The following is a 26,839-nucleotide window of genomic DNA, read 5'->3' on the forward strand; positions in this document are numbered from 1 at the left end:
CTTCACTAGAAATATGCCTATAAAAACCGGAAGTAAGTACTTGAGTTGATTTTACTAGATACAGCTTTAAAATCATGGCCAAAGGAATTCCAGTATTTCCCACAAGTAATTCTGCAGAGTAACAGAAATGGGTGGACATCAATTACAGGCTCTAATTATGTAGGGAAACCAAGGCTACATCTCATAAAGTCTTTGACAAATCTCCCAGCAGAAACTATACTCTTCTAAATGCATTATTTGTACTTTTACTTAGTATAATGGAGCAGACACTGTGTGTGCCCCACCCAAAGTCCCCTTTACTGACTGGTGATCTCAACACCCAGTGGGTGCTGGAAAGAAAGGCTTATACACACAACCTTCTCTGAAGCCTTGCCTGTCACTGACAGAACAAACTCCCTTCCAGCAGTCCCTTCCAGCTCCTCCTGCTGGGAGGCTACATCCTGACCCCCCAGGAGGCTAAGGACACTTAACAACGTGGGTGCTACTTCCCCTAGTATCAAGGTGGATACCTCTACAATGCAACTTAAACTTGAGAATACTCCTTGAATCAGGCCAAAAACAAAATTTACCCGAGACCACATTCTTGTCAGCTCTTTCTTCTTTCTCATTTTTCTTTCCTCATTCCCTTACAGGTTTTTCTTAAATACAAATTCAATAAATCCAGGAACCCAAATCCCTCTTTCAGTCAGGCTCAGCTTCTAGGAAATCCAATCTAAGATACAAAATGTTTCTTCCTCAAACTATTAGTATACATGTTGATCTCATCTCGGACTCTTCAAGAAAGGGATAATCTCTGATTCATTTTGTGAAAATATTTTTTTCATTTATTCTTCTAATATCCACTTCTTAACCACTGTAACATCCCCCCTTTCCTCTCCTATTTCGTTTTACACCCAAGGTGGCCCTGGATTTACAAGAGCTTTTATTTGTGTCATATCTGTATAACAAATGATGAGCATGCTTATTTTTCACTACTTGTATCATCTCATTATTCATCTTTGTTTTCTTCCTCCTTAAGCATTTCCAACTCTCCTAATCAGTCCCATATTTTAAAATGAATAAAACAATTTGTAATTGATCAAACCATATAGTTAGTGTGCATGTGTATATTCACGTACAACCATAAATCTCTTCTAACCACTTAGAAAATAAGTATATATCAATCTTGACCTTGATAGTTTTACATTGAAAAAGAGAAAGGAACTTTGTTTATCTTTTGTTTAAAGTATTGTACATTGTACCTTCTAGAGATTTTCCGTAATAGAATAACTTTATACAGGCACAAAAGGACAGCAAGTCTATGGTAACACTTTTTATTGTATTGCTTCAATAATATTACTTTATGAAACTGACTTATTTCATTGGCTATTTTAATAATTTGAATTAGTCATTCGATGCTGTTTCAAGTTGCATTATGATTAATCTGAAAGGAGTGGCTGCCTCTTTTATTGATCATACCTCTTAACATACTGCTTTTACTTCTGGCACTTAGGCAAATTATTGACATTCAGCGAATGTGTATTTAATATAAATTTGTTGTATGCTGCTAAGTTTGCCTAATTCTAAAGAGTAGTCAGTGATTATATAGACAAAGAAAAGGTTGTTCCTCACATCTCATTCACCAAAGTAAAAAAAGAAAAGTACATATAAGGGAAAATTTTGTTCTAACAACCCATGACGGAGTTCTTCGCCCACTCAGGACTAAAGGAGTAAAAAAAGAAGACTGAAAGAAAACAAAAGAAAAGAATTTTAACAGCAATGGCAAATTAAATTTAATCGTTCTCAAAATTTTTAAAAACAGACTTTTTGATTGAAGTTGTGTATTTTGAAAAGTGACCAAAAATATTATGGAAACATCACCTAGTAAAAGAGGTATAGAAAATTACACCAGTTGATAATTATATCTGTATGATTGCATCTTTTTCTCTGTCAAAATGTTTACTTTAAACTTCTTTTTAAAATTTTCATCTCAGCTTTTCATAAGTTTACTAAACTTTATATTGAACAAAGACTTTTGGGTTTTGTTTCTTTATTTTTTTCCAATCTTCAACTAGGGTTATAGACATATTACCAGATAAGAAACACACATATACACCACATAAATTTTCAATGGCCACATATATAGCGCTTTTTGATACAGCAGTCAGTCTCTCTCTCTCCCCTCCCCCATACACTCACAGGTGTGCATGCACACACACACACACACACACACAATTTGTACTTTGGCAAATGTCTCCTAAGAATTGGACCATTCTCTCTTATTACCACAATACAATTATTTAATGCAAGAAATTTAACTTTGATACAATCTGTTTACTTAATACGTGGTTTTGTAAACTAAAATTATGAAGGAAAGAAGCATACTTTATATCAGTATGCAAATGAGAGCAGTCCTATCTAATGCTCTGAATGAACTGATTTGGCTTCCAGGGCTTTATAATTTTTCAAACTCTAAGTGTCTAAGTGATTACCTATGTTGATTATATCACTTCATTAAAAAAAAAAAGATAATGCTTTTGATGGGTTTAATTGTAGCCTGGAAATGGCTGAGGAAAGAATCTCTGAGCTAGAGGATATATTCAATAAAATCTTCAGAAACCAAAAGTAAAGAGAACAAAGATAAAAGAAAAGAACAGCATATCCAAGGACTGCGGGACAACTACAAAAGGTATAATTGGAATACGAGAAGAAAAATAGATTAAAAAACAAGAAATATTTGAAACAATGACTGAGAATTTCCCCAAATTACTTTCAGACATCAAACCAAAGACCTAAAAAAGTCAGAGAACATCAAGCAGGATGAATGCCAAAACAAATAAACAAAAACCTAGGTATATCATTTCAAATTACAGGAAATCAAAAATAAAGAAAAAAAAACAGAAAGAAATGCGAGAAAAAAAGAACTTTTTCTATAGAAGAACAAAGATAAGAATTACATCTGATTTCTCCTCAGAAACCATGCAAGCAAGGAGTGGAGTGAAATATTTTAAAAATTAAGAGAAAAAACCATCAACCTAGAATTCTGCACCATGCAAATTTATTCTTCAAAGCTGAAGGAGGAATAAAGACTTTCCCAAACAAATAAAAATTGAATAAATTTGTTGCCAGGACACCAGCCTTGCAAGAAATGTTAAAGTTCTTTAGAGAGAAGAAAAATAGTATAGTTTAAAATCTCATCTAGGATCTACATAAGAAAATGATCATTGAAAATGGAATACGTGAAAGTAAAATAAAAACTTTTTTCTTCTTCTAACTTGATCTAACAGATAATGCCATGTGCAAAATAATATCAACAGCTTGTGCAAAATAATAGCAACAATGTATATAAATGACATATAAAAGCACTCTTAAAATTTGACAATAAGAAAACAAACAAATAACCTGATTAAAAAATGGGCCAAAGACCGTAAAAGACACCTTACCAAAGAAAATATACAGATGTCAACTAAGCTTATGAAAAGATGCTCACATAATTTGTCACTTGGGAAATACAAATTAAAACAGCAATGAAATACCACTGCACACCTGTTAAAATGACCAAATTCCAGAACACTGACATTATCAGGTGCTGCTGAGAATGTGGACCAATAAGAATACTCATACATTGCTGGTGGGAGGCACTCACTATGGAAGACAGTTTGGTAATTTCTTATGAACCAAACATAGTCTTACGATACAACCCAGGAATTGCACTCCTTGATATTTACCCAAAGGAGCTGAAACTTAGGTCCAAGCAAAAACCTGCCCATGGATGTTTATAGCAGCTTTATTCATAATTGTCAAAACTTGGAAGCAACCAAGATGCTCTTCAGTAAGCAAATGGATAAATTTTGGTACATACCGACAACGGAATATTATTCAATGCTAAAAAGAAATAAGATAACAAACCATGAAAAGACATGAAGGAAACTTAAATGCCTATTACTAAGTGAAAGAAACCAATCTGAAAAGACTACATAAGGTATAATTCCAATTATATGACATTCTGGAAAAGGAAAACTATGGAGACAATAAAAAGATCAGTCGTTGCCACAGTGAACAAGGGTTTGAGGAATATGAATAGGCAGAGTACAGAGGATTTTAGAGGGTGAAAATATTCTTTCCGATATTATAATGGTGGATGTATGTTATTATACATTTGTCCAAACTCTTAAAATGTAAAACACCAAGAGTGAACCCTAAGTTAAACTATGGACTTTGGGTGATTATGATATGTCAATATAGGTTAAAAATGTACCATTATGGTGACTGATGTTTATAATGGGTGAGACTATGCTTGTGTGTGGGCAGGAAGTATATGGGAAATCTTTTTCCCTTCCTCTCAATTCTGTTGCAAACCTAAAACTGCTCTAAAAAAATAAAGTCTTTAGAAAAAATTAATCAGCATTTTACTCTTTCCCAAATCTTATTTGCATTACATGTACTCTAGCCTCTGGCCATTACATAAATGCTGAATCTATGAATCAGATGGCATTTTGCTATTTCACAATAGTTATTGAAATAGTATTTATTGTGCTTATCTTCAAAAATGCTTATGCTATCTTACATCTATCCATGAAAATATTTTCAACAGTTAAATGTGATATCCCAAATTCTAATACCTGGTCAAAGTGATGGAATTCAAACTTTATTTTCTTTTTTAAAAAGTTCTTTCAACCATATTTGAAATAAGTTTTTAGAAAACATTTCATTTTATATAAAATTATATATATATTTACATTATATTTTTAAAAGGAAAACCAATAGATGTTTTTATATTGTTTTTATATATGTGTATATATACACACACATATATATGATGTTACCTTAATATTTTAAATAAAATTTATATATTTGACTTAGCTAACATTCTGAAATAGTTCTTAGTTTGGGACATTTACACAAAATTACTGACGAGTGGGCTATTTTTTTTTTTTTTTTTTTTTTTTTTTTTTTTTTTTTTTGCGGTATGCGGGCCTCTCACTGTTGTGGCCTCTCCCGTTGCGGAGCACAGGCTCCGGACGCGCAGGCCTGGCGGCCATGGCTCACGGGCTTAGTTGCTCCGCGGCATGTGGGATCTTCCCGGACCAGGGCACGAACCCGTGTCTCCTGCATTGGCAGGCGGACTCCCAACCACTGCGCCACCAGGGAAGCCCGAGTGGGCTATTTTTTAAAGTGATACCTATATGTCTAACTACAACCACTAATCTAAAAATTTGCTCAAAAATAATTTATTGATGTCTATCTAGATGATGACGTATGCCATAAATGTAAATGGTACCATGTGCACATTAGTAATAGTACAATCATTAGCCTTTCACAAGTCCATTAAGGCTATAATGGACTATATCATGGAATTTAGTCCCAAGCTATTTGCTGTAGCTATTTGAAGTCAAAACTAGAAAAGTTCCTCAAAGATGAGTATGCATACACCACAAAGAAATTCATTAAGAAAATAAACTAATTTCTTCCTTGAAATACAGAACGGAATATTTTAAAGGCTCAAGATGGACTTGTTGAATGCAATTCAATTGGTTAGAGATAATTGATTTAGTATCTTTAATTTACATCAAAATTGAACAAATTACTGAATTGACCAAGGACTTAAACTCTCTTATTAAGACTGTCTTAAAACTGACACAGGAAGCTAGATTCTTAGTTTCAAGATATAGGTCAGAGGACACTTGTTTTTTACTCATATTTTGAAAAATTATTTTTAAGCCTTATTTTGAATTATTTTGAAAAGTAATTTTTAAAAAGTCCTCAGACCACATCAAACTCAGGTTCCACTAAAGATATATTTGGTATTCATACACACATATGTGTATATGTGTGTGTGTGTGTACCTATCTATCTACTACCTACCTACCAAAATATTATGAGAGAGTATTGTTATCACATATAGCTAGCCCAGGAAAAGTTCAAAATGCAAAATTTGAAGTACAGTTTCTACTGAATGCATATCACTTTCACATCATAAAAAAGTTGAAAAATCATAAGTCAAACCATGATAAGTTGGGGTTTGCAAATGAAGATGAGAGAAAGGGAATTTAAATGGGAAAAGGCCATGTAAAATGTGTGACAGAACTTTATTTTGAGAAAAGTTAAGTAGTCTGCTGTGGTTATAGTGTATATTATTCATAGACAAAGGGATAATAGGAAACAAAACTGCCTCTGAGAGTAGAGGGAAAAAAAGCACGCATAGTGTATAAGCTATGTATGCTAGAAAAATATATCTGTGTGCTCCTGTGTGCCTGAATGGTTTTAACATATGCTGTGGCAGAAAAAAAATGTGGCATTTTATGATGCCAAGTTCATTATCTACAAAATGAATGCATCTTGCAGCCTCGCTTCAAGTAGGCTGAGGTCATGTGACTGAGTTCTATAGATGAAAATGTTGAAACCTCATCTAGGCTTGGCCTATAAAAACATCTCTCGGGCTTCCCTGGTGGCGCAGTGGTTGAGAATCCGCCTGCCGATGCAGGAGACACGGGTTCGTGCCCCGGTCCGGGAAGATCCCACATGCCGCGGAGCGGCTGGGCCCGTGAGCCACAGCCGCTGAGCCTGCGCGTCCGGAGCCTGTGCTCCGCAACGGGAGAGGCCACAACAGTGAGAGGCCCGCGTATCGCAAAAAAAAAAAAAAGAATATAAAAACATCTCTCATAATTCTCCAGTGTTCTCTTCCCTTGCCAATGTGACTTTGGAGGCCACCAATGACAGAGCTTCACCTCTCCAACTTGTAACATTATAGGTTGAAACAAAAGCAAAATTAAAACTAAAAGAGAAAATATATTTTTTAATGGAAAGCCAGAGTGCTTAACCTTTGTTATTTGCAACAACTATCTTACGCACACATACACACACACACACACACACACACACGCACACTCCTTACTAATGAAAAAGTTACAAAAAAATTGTCTCAAAAAATTTTAAAAATAGCTCATTCAGTTAAATTAGTAGATACAAAACAGAGAAAACCCAAAACATTTTTCTGTCAATAATAATCAATTAGAAAACAATTTTAAAAAACTATTGTTTTCAAAATATCAATGATATCGGTTACAGATTAGGACCCTGCTCCCACTACAACAGCTTTACTTATGGATGCCTATTATCAGTTTAGACTTTTAAATATAATTTTCCTTTGATTGGAAAATTTCCTTGTAGCCAATCCACTACCTTCCTCTGAATAACTGCTACTCACTTTTTTTTTCCACATCTCATAGGTGACTTTTTTCAAGGAAGACTTCAACAATAACTCTACATTGGTTTAGGAGTTCTTCCTGTGCTACCTTCTACCCTGTCTTTTTGCTTAATTATCGCTCTCTCATACTATATTTTTACTTTACCAAGGTAGGTACAATTTTGCTTTGATTACAATCCTATACATCTCAGCATGAAACAGAGTGTCTGGCATATAGTAGATATTCAATATAAGCATTTATTGAATAAATAAGTTACAAAATATCACTGAAATCTATGAGACTTAAAGAAAACAAAAATATTTACTAAGAAAAATGTGGCTATGAAAGGAAGTTCTGAAAATTCTAAAGACATTAATATTTCTCAAATTAAATATGTTGTCAATCGCAGCTGATGTGATCTCTTTTTCAGGTAACATAAAGTGTTTTTAAAGTTTGTCCAGAAAAATAATAAATTTGTAATATTATTTATAATATTAAAATTCTTGGGTTTCCCTGGTGGCGCAGTGCTTGAGAGTCCGCCTGCCGATGCAGGGGACACGGGTTCGTGTCCTTCTTCGTCTGGGAAGATCCCACATGCCGCGGAGCGGCTGGGCCCGTGAGCCATGGCCACTGAGCCTGCGCGTCCGGAGCCGGTGCTCCGCAACGGGAGAGGCCACAACAGTGAGAGGCCAGCGTACCGAAAAAAAAAAAAAAAAAAAAAAAAAAAAAAAAAATTCTTAACACAATTTATGAAGGGAAGATTAACAAATATAAGAATGGAGACTTGCCCATCTTAATATAAAAACACTATAAATTTGAAATAATGTTTTGATTAAATTTAATAAAGAATCAAAAAAATGTATCAATAGACCAGGATATTAATAAACAACACAGAAACAAAGATTATGCAAAAAAGAATTTATTGTATTGCAATCATACTCTCATATACTCTCATGACTTAAAGTTTTTGTATTTTGCACTTCCCCACATGTAAGCATACATCATGTCTCTGCTTATATGTCATATTTCTTTTAGCGAAATCTTTCCTGACCAACCAATTTGCAATTACAGTACTCATCTCCTCAGAGCATTACCTATCCATTGTTTTCTTCTCATAGTATTTCCCCCAATCTGATATATTATATATTTTATTTCTTATTCAGTTGTGATTGTTTGTTTATATCTGCCTCCCCATTAAGCCCCATGAGGGCAAGGATTTTTGAGGGCAAGTGCTTTATCTCCAGCACTTGGATTAGTATCACAAATATAGTAGATAATAAATATTGGTGGAATTAGGGAATGAATAAGATTCTCTTTTTTAAAGTTATTTAAATGTACACAGTTAAAACGAATTGTGTTTTGCTTTAAATTTTCTTCTATAGTTTGTGTGCTACAGTTAGTGAACAAATTAATTAAGGTAATGAGAGAAAAGAATGTTTTGACAAAGGTTGTTAGAGATGAAGTGAATTTCCTGCAACTTTTATCCTCAATGTTATGTCAATTTTTTCAAAGACTTTTAAAATGTATTTTAGGAGTAATTAAATAAATTTTAACCAGCCAATCCAGCACATGTGCATGTGTAGTTATAAAATTTAAAGTGAATTTGCATTTTAATCCAGCCTGCAGTGTTTTCATTTACATGCATATTTTATTTCTTATACATGTGTATCCTGACCCTTAAATTTTCAGCTTGGGCCTTTCCTGGTGGCGTAGTGGTTATGAACCCACCTGCCAAGACAGGGGACACGGGTTCGAGCCCTGGTCCGGGAAGATCCCACATACTGCGGAGCAACTAAGCCCGTGAGCCACAACTACTGAAGCCTGCGCGCCTAGAGCCCATGCTCTGCAACAAGAGAAGCCACTGCTTGCTGCAACTAGAGAAAGCACACACACAACAAAGAAGACCCAACACAGCCAAAAATAAAATAAAAACTTAAAAAAAAAATCTTCACCCTAGCTCAAGAACTTTATCTTTAATATTCTATAGCTAGGATGAAACATACACAGGCTTTAGAAATACCTTTGGTAATGGGAACTTGAAATTTGCAACAAAAGAATTAAATGTTGCTATATATTTATGAAAATTAACTTAGGAAAACTTGTGGGGAATATAAAATATTGACTAACTGCAAATGCTTCAAAGCTGGAAGAGGTCACAGCTAATTAGATATCAGACTCATAAGAGAACGCAGGCTGAGACAATGAGTTTAACTTAATAAGACAAAAATGAATAAAGACAAACATCAATTTCTGGTGTTCAGATAAGTAAAAACAACTCTACAAGTGTGAGACTGAGAAATACAGCTTAGCAAAAATCTTAAAAAGACATGGATTTAAGAGACAACAAGCTCAAGCTTTTTTCTGCACAAAAAAGGCAAAATTACTTTTAAAGTGTATTAATGAAAGAGTTTGAGGGAGGTGAGTCTGATGTGCTTCCCACCACCTACCTGTAGTGCTTTTTAAGTCCTTGGAACATAGATAGAGCCAACTGAAATGTACTTAGAGGTGAGCCTGTGATCTCTGAAAAGTGTGGAGAGGAGGTCAAAGTAGGAGTAGTCTTCCCTGCCTGGACATAAATTTGTATACCTCAACAGAGTCTCCTTCTCAGTAAAGGTGTAGGCATTAAAAATAGCCTCCTGTCTGTAGCAAGGAGAAGGGAACAGGTGGGAAAGTAACCATAGCAATAGCAGTAATAGTCTACTCTGAGAATTATAGTTATAGACCTAACTTCAGGTGTGTCTATTTATTATGGCAACCAGAGGAAGACTGCAGTCTGAGAAACTCTAAGACAAGAAACTGAATTAAAAATAGGCTGCCTATGCCCAACTGAAAAAAACACTATTCCACTCAGGAAAGAAGCCTCTCAATTTAAGCTTCTTGGGATATGTACAGTTTAAATCCTGGTAAACATAGGCTCACAATAGAAAGAACACTGTCAAATACACAAGGAAATGAGCCACTGTGAGTGAGAAAAATACAAAGAACAGAAACTGTAAGTACTAGATCTATTTTAAAAGGGCTCCAGATGTTAGAATCATCAAATACAAAATATAAAGCATGTACAAAAATATTCAAAGAAATAAATAATGGGCTCCAAAATATGAGCAAGGGATCAGAGACTGCTGAAAATATTCAACAGATTTGACAAAGAACCAAATAAAACTACTGGAAATGAAATATGTAATCATTGACATTAAAAGACACAACTGATTAGGAAATTGGTGACCAGGGAATGGAGCTGAAGAAATCATTAATAATGCAGCAGACTGCATCAAGCTGATGAAAAACATGAGAAAGAGATTACAATAAGTAGCAGGAAGAAGAGAGTCCAAAGGCATACTACCCTTGTAATCACAGAATGAAAGGAGAGAAAATGGAGGAAAGGCAATGCTCAAAAAGTTAATAGGTGAGAATTATTGGGAATTAATTAAGAAATAAATTCTCAATTTTGAGAATGCCAATGATTATTAAGTACAATAAATAAAGAACAAATTCAGACCTGTGCTCATGGTAGTAAAATTGCAGAATAGCCTCTGACCTCTACCTCCAAATATCTAAAAGCCCCCTGAGAACAAAATATAAGAAAAGCAATTACACAGCAGAGTTCCAAAAGCAGTTAATTTAGGTAGCCAAAAGGCATTAGGGTAATGTCTTTACAGTGGCAAGAGGAAAAAAAAAAGGTCAACCTAGAACTGTGTACTCAAAAAATTTATATTTAAAAAATGAGGATATAGAAAATACATTTTTTCTGTTAAGACTAGCAAACAAAACATGAGGTGTTATAACCATAATATCACCCTGAAGAGTCTTTTGGAAGAAGTTCTGGGAGAATGTATTACATTAAAACTAATAAAGGTATGTAAATCCTGGAGATACTGGATTTAGGATCAGTGGCTCTAGTTCATCAATTCTATGAAACAAATTCATAAGAATAGCAGCTAAGCACCAGACCTGGAAATGAGCTGTTTTTACTAGAACAGTCAGGGAGTTCTACACAGAATATCTTCAGGAAGCAAATAGATTATCATTTAAAGGCTGGATAATCTTGAGGCCATGGGAAAGATGCGTGTTTCTTGGATGAACACTGAAAAAGAGCGAAAGCCATTAGAAATCCCAGTAAAAATGAAAAGCTTTATTAAACAATCATGGTTCATATATGAAACAAACTAAAATGTTGCATGAGATGAAGCAATTAATTGAGTAGGGGTAAAAAAATCATAGGGTTTGAATATTTGAAACAGTCTGTTTTAAGTTATGTAAGTTTATTGATATTCAAACTAGAGAGACTACAATGAAATCTGATCACACTTTTTAGTTAGGTGGTAAATAACTTACATGGCCATAAAACTATATTAGTCATTAGTACGTAGTTCTCCAGAGAAACAGAACCAACAGGAGAACCAATAAATAGATTTATTATAAGGAATTGGCTCACACAATTATGAAGGGTGAGGAGTCCTCAGATCTTCAGTCAGCAAGCTGAAGAACCAAGAGAGCTGATCTACAGTTTCAGTCAGAGTCTGAAGACCTGAAAACCAGGAGAGTTGATGATGGAAGTTCAAAAAAGTTGACAGACTCCACACCCAAGAAGAGCAGATGTTTCAGTTTGAGTCCCAGGGCCAGAAAAGACCAGTGTCACAGCTTAAAGCATTTGAGCAAAAAGAATTCCCTCTTAAGCAGCCTTTCTGTTCTATTCAGATCTTTAATGTATTGGATAAGACACACTTACATTAGTGATGGCAATCTGCTTTACTCAGTCTACCAATCAAATGTTCATCTCATTCAGAAACACACTCACAGACACACCTAGAATAATCTTTGGCCAAATTTCTGGGCAAATTTGGTCAAACATTATTGGAATAGTCAAGTTGACACATAAAAACAACCATCATAATAATATAAAGTGTTCATTTTTTAAAATTTCTTAAACAGAATCCAGAAGAGTTCATTGTGGTTACAGGATGTAATGTTGGTGCCATGTACCAGATATTTATGTATCTGTATCACACTACTGTTATGGAAAAGGCTTTATCGACATCTTTAATTTAAGATGGGAAAGAAAAGATTTAGCTTGAGTGCTATCCTGAGACTCTCCTAATATTTTTCAGAAATTTTTTTTCTGGGGTTGTTTCCTGTGTCTTACTTTCCTGTGTCCAGGTAAAGCAGCTTGAGATTGAAAATCATTTATTTGCTGACCCACCAGAGTTTTTGTACTTATCCATATGATGTTCACTTCTATGTGGGTTTCTACATTCTGACCGGAAGATGTGTAAATGAGTACAGCTCAGTCCTTCAAAGCATGACATCATATTTCCATCTGTGAATCCATGATCTAAATACAAGAGACTGTGTTAGGTTTTGTGAATGTGTGGAAGGAAGATTATACCATCAAATACATCTTTATTTCAGTATATTGCCCATAATTTGTCCTACATGTATATCTCTAGGATTTTGCTTTCTAAAGTATATATTTTGAATATTATTTGTCTTTAATTTCATTTTAAATAATTATAAGTTCATCAAAAATATATAAAGTATTTAAGTATAACAAGCTGAAAAATAGATATCATCCAAACTTATGCCACATAAACCCAACCACGTAGTCTTTGAAATCATTTTTTTTTCTATATCTCCTTCACATTCCCAAGATTTGGGGGATTTTTAACACAGTTTAATTGTACTTTATCTACAACTCGGCATCCTGGTTATTGTGGAAAATAGCAATCTGCTGACATTTTAAAGTACACTCGTGCTCATATCCCACTCAAGACCAATTAAATCAGAATCCCTAGAAGCTGAAGTTAGTCATATTTATTTTTTCAAGAGCTCTCTCATTGACTGTAATGTGCAGCCAGGTTTGAGAACCACTGGTATAATGTATAAGCATCATCCATGTAATTAAATAGTTTTCATAAAGATTATTTTAAATGGGTGCTTGCATGACACAGGCATACAGAAACTTATTTAACATTCTTATAGATTTGAATATTTAGGTTACTTTCAACTATATGTTTGTTTACATATGGATAGATCCAAATATATGTTAAAACTCAATCTTCCTAGATATTGATTATTATTAGAAGGGGCAGATGTGTTGGCCTTTTGAGAGGAATTAAGTTATAAAATGGACCTGATACCCTGAGATGACACATATTTTTCTTTTAGTTTTTTTGGCCCTTGATTAACTGACAGTTAGCTAGGGTCTATAAAGACAGTGGGAAGAACTAAGCATCACTGCTGGAATTCATAATTTTGCTAAGAATCTAAAACCAATTAATTATAACTTTAAGAAGTTTCTAATATATTCTTTATGTTTATTGCTTTGTACATTGTATACAGAAATGTATATGTAAATAAAAATAAATTTAATTGTGTAGGGTTTTTTTGGAGGGGATTGAAGATATTTATAACCTTAATCCTTGAGAATTTCAAAGACTACAAACGCCACACAATTCATGGAAGAATAATTTATTTTAAGAAATAGAGAAAAATCACATTGTGTTTGATAAGGGGGGTTGTGATGAAAGAGATATTTTGTCAAAATCCAATTCAGACATCCCTATGGAACATTAAGACTGTTGGGATTAGATAGTATCCACTTATCCAATTTCTGCCTCACTGTGTCTTTTTTATTTGAATTAATCTGGGTAATGAACACCCAAACCAAATTATTGTGGGTTGATTACCCATGAAAAGTGGGTTAATTGTTTAATAGCCATGGGTGCAAGTGGGTATAGGTATTTTAATATACATAAACTGCTAGTTGGCATATTTGATAGTAGCATAAAATACATATACAATGAAATCAACAGTACAGTTTCACATTAAAAGTTGATTAATCTTGTTAGCATAATTTAATTGTCTGTAAAATTAGTTGCTAAATACTGGAAAAAATAGTCATCTATTATAATTGTTAACATTTTAAAAAAACAAAGATTAATGAGTGTTTTCTGAGTACTAAACAAATAAATCTTAATTTTCAGAAAATATTGGAAGAAAAGAGATTTTTAGTGCCACTTACACTCAAAGTCAAATGTAACAAATGGTTGTTTCCATTATTAGCTCAGCTTATTATCAGACTTGGGTACCCTCAGAGGCAACCATCCACATTCCTATGCAGTTTAAGGTGAAATCTACTTGAAAGTATTCAATTTCTAAGGAAGAAGGTGGCATCTAATTGAACAATGCTAGTATTTACATCCTCTGGGCAAGAAAAATGGATCCAATCAAGAAACACCAACTGTAGCCATGTTTTCTAATTTACTTTCAAAGGTCGTTAAGGGGAAGACCTTATTAGAACATAGCTGCCAGAGCCATTATCTTTCTTTCACTTCCAATAAAGGTGCAAGGATTCTGATGAAAAATGCTGGCATTCAGCTCTCCTCTCATGGCAGAAACAATGGACCCAATTAAAAAATTCTGTGAATGGATCCATTACATTATGCCCTTTCATGAGACAAAAACAACAGCAATGGAACCCAAGGGAATAACAAAATAACAACAACCAAAAAGGATGAGGCCAGAAGAGAGAGCATGCTGTATCAGCAGGGAAGCTGCAAATGTGAGCCAAAGGTTATTATCAAGTTCACAACGGTAACAATGAAGCCAACCAAAAGGCTTTAGTTGATTGTCAAATTATCACTAATTTTCTATTTCTTTCCTTGTTTCATTTTCCTCTCTTCTTGAACTTACTTTTCAGCTGATTCCTTTTGCTTCTTATGGAAAACAAAGCTGCGGCCTTGTGTTGCCTTTTGCTCACCTAAGAGATGAAAAAGAAATTATCTATCTTCCTTTAGTATTAATCTCAGGGCACAAGTCCTGGTGATGACTGATCGAGAGCCATCATTTTGGCATAGCTCTGGTAAATTCCTTTCAGCTAAAAGGTACTGAAAACCAACATTATCACAGAAATCTTGGTAAGTCCAGGTTTTTGTACAAACCAGAGAGAACCTCCCTGCTGTGCTTGGAGTACCTATTTCCTTCTCTCACAGTCAACAAGGTTTAACGTCATCTCACAGTTCAGCAGCTTGAAGATGATTCTTGGTTGTGCAGCCTACAGGGGCCTAATTACAGCTTATTTGCCATTTCCCAACCCCCAGTCTTCTCTCCAGTGTGTAAAGGCTCAGGGTTCACAGCTAAGCCACTTTTCTAGACTTTGCCTTGGAGACAGCCAGACTGAGAACCCTTCAGGACTGGCAGGAGAAGCCAAGTCAGAAACAATAAGAGCAATAAATAGCTACAGACGCTGACACTTAAAAGGAGCCAGAGACTTCTAAGAGGATGAAAGAGATGGTCATTGGGGAGCTGCAGTTAAATTTAACCTAGAGAAGCAGAAAAACAACACATCAGAAGCAAGAGCAGGCTGGCTGTGCCTGGGATTTCAGAAACCTTACCCGAGGCAGCCCATGGTCAGAGGAGGCCTGGCCGCTCAGCTCAGCTCCGTGCCGCATACAAGCCAGATGATACTCCTAGGCTGCAAGATGTATTCCCAATTGTACATATTAATTTTGATGCTTGCCTAGAGCCACAGTTTCTCATTCTCTGTCAACCAGTGTGGTTAATTATGTACTGTAATATTTAAATTACAATTCTGATTATTTTGGAAAGATAATTAGTCTAAGATAAAAGAAGGAGACAGAGATGCAGTGAAGGTTATTTGGAAGGTTCTGGTTATAGCAGGAAGACAATATATTCTCCCAGAAGTGAGAATCATTTGTGGTGCAGCTGGGCCGTGGGGAGACTGCAATGAACTCTCTGGAACCATGTGTTCATATTAATTAAGGAGGGGCCATCTGGTTCAGATAAAAAGAGAAAATATGATCAATTCTATTAGACGACTTGTCATACTTTGAGTTATAGGTGCACTTCCCAAGTAAATTCACACCCTTTATATTTTCCATCTCTTTGTTTCGGAACTTCCATTTTGCCTAAAACATAAGAAGGACTTCTTGTCTTGCTTACACCCTTCATTTACTCAGAATTTTAAATGCATTTGATACAAACTCTTATTGTTAAAACACAGGTATTTCATTGTGTCAGTATCTCTTATGATATCTCTTCTAAATTATCATAAAGTATTAAATGAGACAGAGTTTTGTGGATACCTGGGCATTTTTTTTTTCCAGCAATGGAGCTATTCATGTAAATTTAACACATGCATTCGTGTAATTATTGGACCTATTAGTAGATGGATTTGTGCTAAGTAGGACATAAATATTCAATTAAAAGAAATTAGCTCTAAATGTGTTTCTCTGGCAATATCAAAGATATATTTGGCATGAGGCAGTAACATTTTTATTTAAAAATCTGTTTCCTCTATTTTTTTTACACACATTTATAAAGCCAAGTACACATAATCAATCAAGTCATATATTCAAAGAATAACACTCAAGAGCTAAAGAACACTTTAGGGTGCAACTCTGTCCCCCAAATTCTTCTCTTTTTGTTTCCTCTTCCCTTCCTTCCTCTTCCAATCCTTTCCTACTTTTCTCCCTCCCTCCTTCCCTCCCTCCCTCCCTTCTTCCTTTCCTTCCTCTTTCTGTAAACATTTGAGCAAATTCTGTGTTATTTCAGGTACAAATTTAGGCACTAGGGAAACAAACAAGCAAAAAAGACATAGTAGCAGAAAAAGAAACGAGTACCTGTGATTTTACACAATGTAATAAATGTTATTACAAATGAATTTATGCTGTGCTAAAAATTATTGGTGTTGAAAACAATTCAGGTAGTTTATTCTAGCTGATCAGTGCTTCAAGGTAGCTGGACAAAGACCAAATTACCACAAGACACTGAGTACCAAACCAGAAAAGCAGTCTCCAACAACATTTATTATCATGTGAAATCAACTAGATTTTCTGAACTTTAGAAAAGCATTTTAAAGTATTGGTAGTAGCATAACAAAATGGGTAAAAAGCTCTGGCTTCACACAGATTTGGTTCCTAATATCAAAGTCAACACTTAATAGTGGTGTGACTGTATAAATTACTTATTTGGTCTAACTGTCAAATTTCCTTACCAATAAATAGGATACAGCTGCTTTGTTCTGAGGACTAAATGACATAATGTACGTGAAGTGCTCACTATAAAATCTGGCTCATAGAATTAATAACTATATTATTATTTCTGTTGCAATTTTTATTCCAAAATTGAAACATCCATTCTGCTTATTCAAAATCACTGTCCGACAATTCCCTCATGTGTATAAATAGCTACCCAATGGTGGTTTTCCCAACAGGAATCCAATGCAATATAATCTAAGAGAGGTAGACCCATCTGTTCTCTTAGCTCTTAAAAGGACACTCTAGATTTCTTTGAATGCAGGATTTGGGAATACAATAATGCCTTTAATGGTTACATAGACTCATACATAGATTAAATCAATACTAATGCAAAGAAAAAGGGACATGTGACTAGAAGCAGGATTGTAATCTTTACACCCCATTGATTATAAGTAAATTCACAAAGAGCAAAAGAAGTGGACTGCTCTTTTGAAGCGCCTAGGTTAGATTCTACCTAACCAATTGGGGATAATCCCTTGTTCTATTGACCTCTGTAAATTGGTTTGCCAGGAAAAAGCTCAAACCCCCAGACAATGCTTACTATATGTCTGGCTGCTGTCTAGAGAAGATAATAATCAAGAAAGTCAGAAGAATATAGAAAAAAATCATAATGAGCTTTTCATGACTTTTACCAAAGAGGATTCCAATCAAATCTCTCAGTAATAAAATAAATTGTACTGAAAGGAGTTAGAGCAATATGTATAATAGTGTCTTTATTGTTGAATGACCTCATGAAAATATTCCAATGCCCAGAGGGAGGTAGTTACCCTCACTGGAGTTATTATGGCAGCTAGATAGGACTGTATACTAACTTGATTATTCTTACCCTAAATATCTTGTTTCATGTTAGTAATTCAATTCCAATTTCCACTTTAAATGCCAATCTTGTATAGAAAGTTAGTTTCTTGAGATCTTAAAACACTCTCAAAACAGATAACATAGTTTCCAACAGCTGGAATCTATACATTCTACATTTATAAATTGTGTAGATTGTTCTTACAACTCTGTTCTAACAAGGAAGCCAGGAAGCCAGCAAGATAGTAAAAAAAAAAAAAAAAAAAAAAAAAACCATAGAAGCACATCTCTAACATTTTTTTTTCAATCAGTGAATGTAAGGAATCAGTGAAAAACAATTCAAATTACAGATGTCTTAATGCATAGACCACAGGTAGGTATAGGAAAAGCCACATCTTACATAGCCTCTTCTCATGATGTAAGGCCTAGGAATGTCATTTGTCATATGAAAGGCCCCATAACCTTAGTAGAGAGAGGCTACCTTCATCTCATAACCAACAACACAAAATAATAACAATTATAAAATACCAGTTTTGCATCTTGGAAAAAATTCAATTCAATTATTCATTAGTATAGTGGAGGCATGAAGAATTGCCATCAGCTTCTTGAATGAGAGAACATGGCACATTTGAAAAGACAAAACTTTCTCATACATTGCTTCTTGGGTGAGAATCTAGCTACTAATTTGTAAATTGGATCACTGCCCAGATAGTTTAGTTCTTTTACATGACTTTGTTCTGGAGCAAATTAAATAATTTTTTTTTTTTTTGTAACAGAGTTTCAGCTTCTTCCCAGGAGGGCTACTAGAAGATTAAGAGGAATTTTGGGTAACATATTACAAGGAATGTCATAAATATCTCACACTTTTAATTTGATTTTAATAAGATACTTAATCTCTGTTGATTATAAATCAATTGAATATTAAAAACACATTTATTGAAAAATTTCACTGCTAAGAATACTATAGTGTAGGTAACTATTACATGGTTTTAACACTGTGTAAATAAGCCAGAGAGGGGGAAAAAATCCATATTTATTCAATAGCAGCTACTTTTATTCGAAGGGTTAGAATAAATACAGTTATCTTGGTACAGTATGTTAAAAACCAATAGAATATGCAAAACATATTAAGTGAGATTTAGTAACCATAAATTTGATATGTGTTTATGATATAGCTGCTCATCTTCAATAAATAGGTTTTTAATAAGCAGTTGGTATTTATTCAACAAAAAGCAACTGTTACAATGAATAAATTAAATGCTTATTTAAGACACTTCATCCAGCATAAAGAGGTAGCACAATTTCCCTGCGGTACCAGAAATGATTGTTAATACTGGAGTGAAGCCAGTGCTCTAATACCGCATTGTCAGTGGGAAGCACGTCACGCTCTGTGCTGCAGCATAACCAGCATTACACAGCATGGAGAGTCACAACCATGAAGAATCAGTCCAGGAATTCTAACAGCATTCTGTTGGCTGAAATCATTGCAATTCTTAAACATCAACCCAGAGTACATGAAAAAGAGAGCAAGTCTCCATTTCTTTTCAACAAGTCTGGAAAAAAAAGAAGGACTTCCATGTTTGCTTTGATTTTATGTCTGTGTGCTCTCCAGTTATCAAGTATGCCACTCAGCCTAGAAGGTGATTTGCCAACTCACCATTTAGCAAGTGTATGGAATTTAGTAATCATGGATGCTGGCTTCACCAGCCCTGAAGCAGGAAATTTCTGAAATGACTGTGAACTCCGTTGGTGTATTTCCAGTTGATTTCCCAGTATCATTCAATTTTTCTTACGTGTGTGTTTTTACAGGAAAATCATATATTTTGACCATTTGATATCATCACATATTATACTATGGGCTTAAATGATAGAGAACAGTCATGTTGGCTACCAAATTTCTCTCCAACCAGTAATACCTACCTTGAACAGATGCGAATATTTTTAGTTAGCACTGCATTGGTTGTAAAAGTTTAGATGAATGGATAGCTTGCATCACATAAACAAAGATGATTCTGTTCTTATTTAAACTCTTCATAGCAAGCATCTTATGCAACAACTTAGATGCTGTTGTATAAGCATCTTATACAACAACTTACAAGCATCTTATACAACAACATATTCAATTCAGTTATTAAAATGCTTCTTTCTTCCAGTGAATAGGAAAGTCATTATAAAGCAAAATGTTATTTCTATTCACCATTGTCTTTTCTTACTTCTGACTAGCCACAGGTTTTTGTGTTTGTTTTTTTGGCAATTTTTCTATATGCAAAATGAAACTGTACTACAAAGATCCTAGAGACTTGAGGAGAATTATTCTTAAGTAGCTCTAGTTGTGTACTATAGGACTTGGTAAAATAAACCATGGCCTTTCCTTAACTAACTGCCATGGCTAAAATTATAAGCTTGTACATAGCTTAGTGTATTTTTTTTATTTAGGGTTTTGGAATATAATAAATATGGAGATAATGTGAAGGACCTTATTTCCAAGTTCCTTAAATTCCAGAAATGTAATTCCCAGAAAACTCTTTGAAAATTTCTTGAAGGCAGGAAAGCAGAGTCTGAGTAAAGAGAGAGAGGCACAGTAAACTCTGTGGTAAGGAACCTATTAAGCACACACACACACAATTAAGAAAAGACAAGGAAGAAAATATTGGAGATATTGAAGGGTTTCCAATAAACAAAACCCTTCTCTTTTTTGTCACTTTTTGACAATTTGAGAAATAGAGTAAAATATAAAGATGGAAGCTGCAGTAGGCAGAATTCTAAGATGACCTTCAAGATTTCTCACCCTTCCCTCCCCCAGAGTGCATGAATTACATAATTTCTGGGATGGAATATGATGGATTTTACTCCGGTGATTAGGTTTTATTATATGGCTCATGAGAAATTATTAGGAAAATTATCTAGATGGACCTGACATAATCAAACGAGCCCTGGAAAAGCACAGAATTTTCTTTGGCTGGCCACAGATGTCAGAGGTTCTAAGTATAAGAGGGATTCAATCTGTAGTTGCTGACATGAGAATGGAGGAGATCCTGTGGTGAGGAATGTGGGTCAACTCTAGCTGCTGAGAGCAACACCAGCTATAAACCAGCAAGGAAAGGGAACTCAGTCCTACAGCAGCAGGAAGTGATTTCTCCCTACAACCAGCTAGCGTGGCTGAGAACTCGGAGTGCAGATGAACACTGCAACCCAGGCCAGCAACTGGATTTCAACCTAGTGAGGTCCTAAGCAAAAAATCCCACCACTCCAGTGCCCAAGTTTTTCACTTACGGAAACTATGAGAAAATAAACGTGTCTTGTTTTACACACTTAAGTTTGTGGTAATTTGTTATATATCAGTAGAAAACTAATATAGAGGCAAAAATCACCATATTTCTTGCTGACAGAAGTTAGTTGGAGAAGTTTGACAAGTTTGAGAGCCAAATGAACTTGGTCATTGATGTCCAAAATTAGAGTGATTTGCTAACCCAGTCACAGGCAACAGTGAGCGGAAATAGACCTTTTCAGGTGGAGGGAATTTACACAAAAAAAAGATTCAATGAAAAAGAGCAGAGGAGAAACTGAACTCACAAAAGCCAGGTTCCCTCCTCAAAGAAGAAAGATAGAATTAGTCTAAAAATCTTAATTATTTTTCCCAGATTAACCAATCAGTTGCATCATTCCCCCCTGACCCGGGAAACATAGCAAATAGAAAAGTTAGACCCAAAGTTACACTAATTGAGCTCATTTCACTGGAAGGGAAATATTAAGCATGGAGAAGAATTATTCCCCAGTACAAAGAAAGAAAGAGGAAATGAGTAAAGAAAGAAGTGGGAGGGCTGGGGCCCTGTCTTAATCTTCTTAATATCGAATACCTGTACTTTGTTTAAAATCATGGCTTAATAAAAGTTTATTGAAAGAAAGTTTCAATGGTTGAATGAATTATTAATGATGTTCTTTTAAACTTGATCACATTTTACTTGACCACAAGGACACCAAGATAATATACCTAAGTATGTAGTAAGAGAAGCATAATAAAGTAGCAAGAACCCAGAGCTTGGAACCATAAAGACCTATGTTTTAAAATGAACCAGGTAACACCTTGAGAAGTAACTTTATTCTCCATCTGTATTTTAGAGCCAATACTCACTCATGCGATCACTGGAAAGATGGAACAAGAAAATCTATGGATAATGCTCAGCACAGTGGTTATCACACAGTAAGTGATTATTAAATGGAAGCCACAAATCATTTGTTAACTAGTTCTTCCATGTTTATAGACTCAGGCTTTCCTTTGTTAACAAGTACACAGTCAGCAGGTCTTAGCAAGTGTAAAAGTTGATGACACTCCATGGCAGCTGTCCCCATATAGTAGCTTGGTATTTCAGTCTGTGTTAATAGTATGACATTTCCACTTCAACATAAAGATTCAGAATTCTCCCTGGAAGTGGAAGGAAACATGGAAAATTATATACCTCCTCTTTGGTGCATCAACTTATAAATGATATGCATCACCATTGGTCAAAGCTCAATTGACAATTACTAGTGAAATGACCCTGCTCAATGTCATAGGAAGCTGCAAAATTGAACCTTCTATTAGCCCAGGAAAGGGAAGAGAATCTGATGCATTGGTTTGCATTAATCATGTCCTCCATACCAAGCTTTTCTGTCCTCTATTGACTTTGGTTCTTTACTACAATGCCACCCTTGAAGAAAACATACAGAACTTCCCTTCTGGAACAAGAACCTAAACTGGCAACAACTCTCTCCTAAATAATCGTGTCTGATCAATGCACTGTTCCCTTGACCATCACTCTGCACACTGCACTGCGATTACCAAAATGCAATGGCGCAAATCCTGGAATGGGGGAAACTTGGCTTCACTTTTAGAAAATAAACTCTGAAAAAAGTCAGTTTTATTTGGTAAGCAGAACAACTACTGAATATTTGATTTCGTTACCAAAAGTATAGTACCCATGGACAGCAATTGCAGTCTTGTTTATCTTAGTATTAGTCAAACCACAGTTGTACTATGTTGCTGTGTTCTGGGTTATTCACTTAGAGATAAAGATAAACCGTAATTCATTCAGAGAAGCACAATCTGAATGGTGAGAAAATTCTAATGCCAAGTTATACAAGCAACAATTGAACTAAGAAATAGGGATGCATAGCCAGGAAATAAGCACCCTCAGGCAGGTCGTGATTGTGTCTTCAAATATTTGAAGGGCTGTCATGTGGGAGAAGTGTTAGACTTGTTCTGTATAACCCTAGGGTATAGTGAGAAACAGTGGGTTTCTCACTATAAAAATCAGACCCAATTTGGCTTATTTTAAGGAAGATCTATCAGAACCAAGCCACAACATATTTGGTTGCCTCAGGAGGTAGTAAGTTCCCTGTCAGAAAAATAATTCAAGCCAACTGATAACCATGTGATATGGTTATTACAGAAGGAGCTCAAGCATGAGATAGAGAATGGACAAATATCTTTAGGTAGAGTGACAATATAACTTATCATCCAAAACGGGACCAGTGTAAAGAGAAATGTTATGAACAATTGTTAAATATTTTCCTGTATGCCAGAAAAATAGGCAAAAACTAGAACTATCCCAAGCAAAGTAGAATATGTTGTCTCCTATATTTAGGATATCTTCCAACCTTGAGATTATTTTTACATTATTTCTTGACATTAAAATATCAATTGCAATTTAATAATTTCCATTCCTAGGTATATTTGCAAAACAAATAATTTTTGAACAGTCAATTTGGGGAATTTTTTTGACATTGTAGTAAGACATTGTTTTGAGTGGGTTAGCATCTTTGTTCTGCAGCTTGAAATCTCATTGTGCAGTCGCCTTCATGTAGGATTTGGTTACAGGTAAGGTAAGTCCCGAATACAACCATACAACAAAATGCATAACACATATTTAGCAAGCCATGTGAAAAGATTTCACAGTCTCCCAGATTTATCCACAGGCTAATCTGGTCAGGCAAAGCAGGTGAATTGAGCCCCTACTGTGATCCAGGTGTTACACTAGGTAGTATACACTACTCAGTATTGGACAGCATCCCTATGAGATGGGCATTTTCACCTTGTCAGGTAGGTTTTATTGTCTCCATTTTGTAGATAAGCAAACTAAATTTGAGAGACGTTCCATAACTTGTCCAAGGTCATAAACTTAATAAGTGGGAGAATTAGAATTTGAATCCATATCTGTCCAAAGCATGTGCTTGCTACATTCTAGGCTGTGAGCATTGGATAGAAACACTAATGAACCAGAAGAGGATCTGACATTGTAAGAAGAGAGCTAACATTCATATAGTATTTTAGAGTTTCTGTATGACTTTTATTCATTTATTATCTATATATTACCCAGACTTTTAAGCACCTACTAGTTTATAGGCATTAATCTAGGCATTGCAGATGCCAAAACAGTATTAATTCTATAAAAGAAACGAGTGGAATTAACTAGGTGAGAAGAAATGTGCATTACTTGTAGCCTAATTTGCCCACATTTCAGTCTAAAAAAAAAAAAATGGGGATATGTATATATGTGGGAATTTTCCCTCAGCAGAGAAATGGTTGGGTACTAGATCAGAGGAGAAAAGAAAGATAAGCTCTAAATTGCAATGTAAGGAGGATATCTCCATTGTACTGGGGAGAATGAACTGGATTGAAAAAGAAGAAAGCAAGGAGAGAACAGAAGGGGCCTTTGAAGTGGTCCATGTGTGAACTTATCTAAGCTACCGATGATGTTGGGAGCTGGGCAGAAATGTTTCAGAAGACACACAAATTTATTCACATAACACACATGGAATTAAAGCATGCGTTACTGCTATTTACCACACATTATGAATTAGAATCCTGAGTTACCAAAAACCACATAAATTCCAAAGCTTGTTCTCATCCTGTTCCAATACACTGGTCCAGGACTTGTTATCAGAAGCAAGGACTAAACTATAAAATAAAGGAAAGAATGTGACAAATAAGAATAAAAGAGTCCTTTCTCCAGATCACTTGAATATTTTGAGTTAGGACACTAAAATTTTAATGTTCTAAATTTCAGTGTTCTCCCCTTCTCTTCCCAGCTCCCTCACATCCTTGTTTTCTGTAGAATGACAAATAAAGTAATGAGCAACAGAGATTTCAGCAGAGTTAAACTAAAACAAGAAAGCTGAAGGCAAGAAAATAGTTCTGTAACATGTTCCAAGGAGAAATTCCAAAACAGAATGAAATATTTCCTGGTGTAAAATGCCCTCAGTGGACTGAAACATTTCCTTGGAACCCAAGACAACAGGTAAAGTCTGTTCCTCATTACCTTGTGCGATAATCACCCAATCTTACATTTTCTATTTCTTTGGAATTCATTTGTTTTCATTATATCAGGTGGTTGTTATTATGATGTGTTAATGGGCTTCAAGCAGGGCTGTCCTCTGTGACTCAGACTCTGATTACTAAAATGAGAGTTTTGATATTTCTTATTATACCAACTCAGTTTGCATTCCAGTTGTTAATATTCTTGTCCACCAGAGTAGTGCTCTGAATTTCAAAGGCATGCAAAGGAAAGAAAGTGAGAATTTTATTTTCATTTTCAACTCCAGATTTCTTTCATCCAAAAGTTCGTCTTTCACAGCTTTAGCACCACATTTTAGTTCTTGTATGCCCCTAGTCTCATTGCTAAAATCTTTGAGAACATTTTTAAACGTGAAAAAACACTTGCAATTTCTCTCTTTCTTCATTTTTCCTTTTGAGTTCATATTCCGTTTTCTGGCATAAAGAGCCTTCTTGATCCTGTTCTCACAGGAACTACCCTTTACCATCCAGGTCATGACCTTTTGATTCAAGATCATAGTAATGCACTTCTGTAGCTCATTACCTTTAAACATAAATTAAGTTAGATAAATTGCTCCTAAGCATTATACCTCTTCAAGGGTGAGCCCCACCGCTTATGCAATACCAATGCTTGTCTTTTTACATGTGTAAGAAATGAAAGTCTTGAAGCCAGAGATCAAATTCAGTGTCTTTATAAGACTAAAGAGAGAACCATGACACTTCTAGTCTGATTCAAACCGGGGCTATTTTTCAGAAGCGCATACTAAATAGATCCTACAAAATGAGCATTTCCATACAGCCCATTCTATTTATCCAGAGCCTCCCTGATACTGAACGCATACTTCTCTTCATTCTTCACTAACAGGAACAGCAAACACCCTGCCCTACTTAACTGGATAACGAATTAACTTTTTAAATGTCTAAATCTGTGTTTACATATACAAGATGAGATCGGTGTTTACCTAAGGGGACTGTCTTTACTCACTAATGTGTGCTTTACACTAACCTAAGATAGTACTTGTGATGATTACAGCACTGCTAAACAGCCTTGGTTTTCCAGACACAACAGAAATATATTTGGGTGAACACATTTTTGTTTCCATATCTATGGAAAGATTCCTTTATGTTTTCTTTGTTTGGGTAATTGTTCGTGTTATTGCTGTTTATACCCTAGGACTTGCGGATAAGGCTGGCGTTCCTGAGTGCCTCAGCTTTTCTGATGTCTACCCCATGTTGGTTTACCTTACATTATTTCTCTCCACCTCCCCTGTGCCCAAAACATTCAGCATCACAGATGGCACTTTATAGACAGCTATTTTTGTGTAAGTGCGGCTGTTTAATTTTGCATTCAGCTGAGGACAGAAGATGTCATGAGGCCTTTGTCCTCCAAAGTGCACTATGTCCCTGCTTCCCTTTAAAGTTAATCGTGTGTTTCCTTGTCACTGATTAAGTAGATGTTCTGAATGTGTCTATAAGCAGTCCTTTCTATTTTCTCCTGTTTGTTGGGG

The sequence above is a fragment of the Kogia breviceps genome, chromosome 1 (genome assembly GCF_026419965.1).
Source record: "Kogia breviceps isolate mKogBre1 chromosome 1, mKogBre1 haplotype 1, whole genome shotgun sequence".
NCBI classification, from domain to species: domain Eukaryota; kingdom Metazoa; phylum Chordata; class Mammalia; order Artiodactyla; family Physeteridae; genus Kogia; species Kogia breviceps.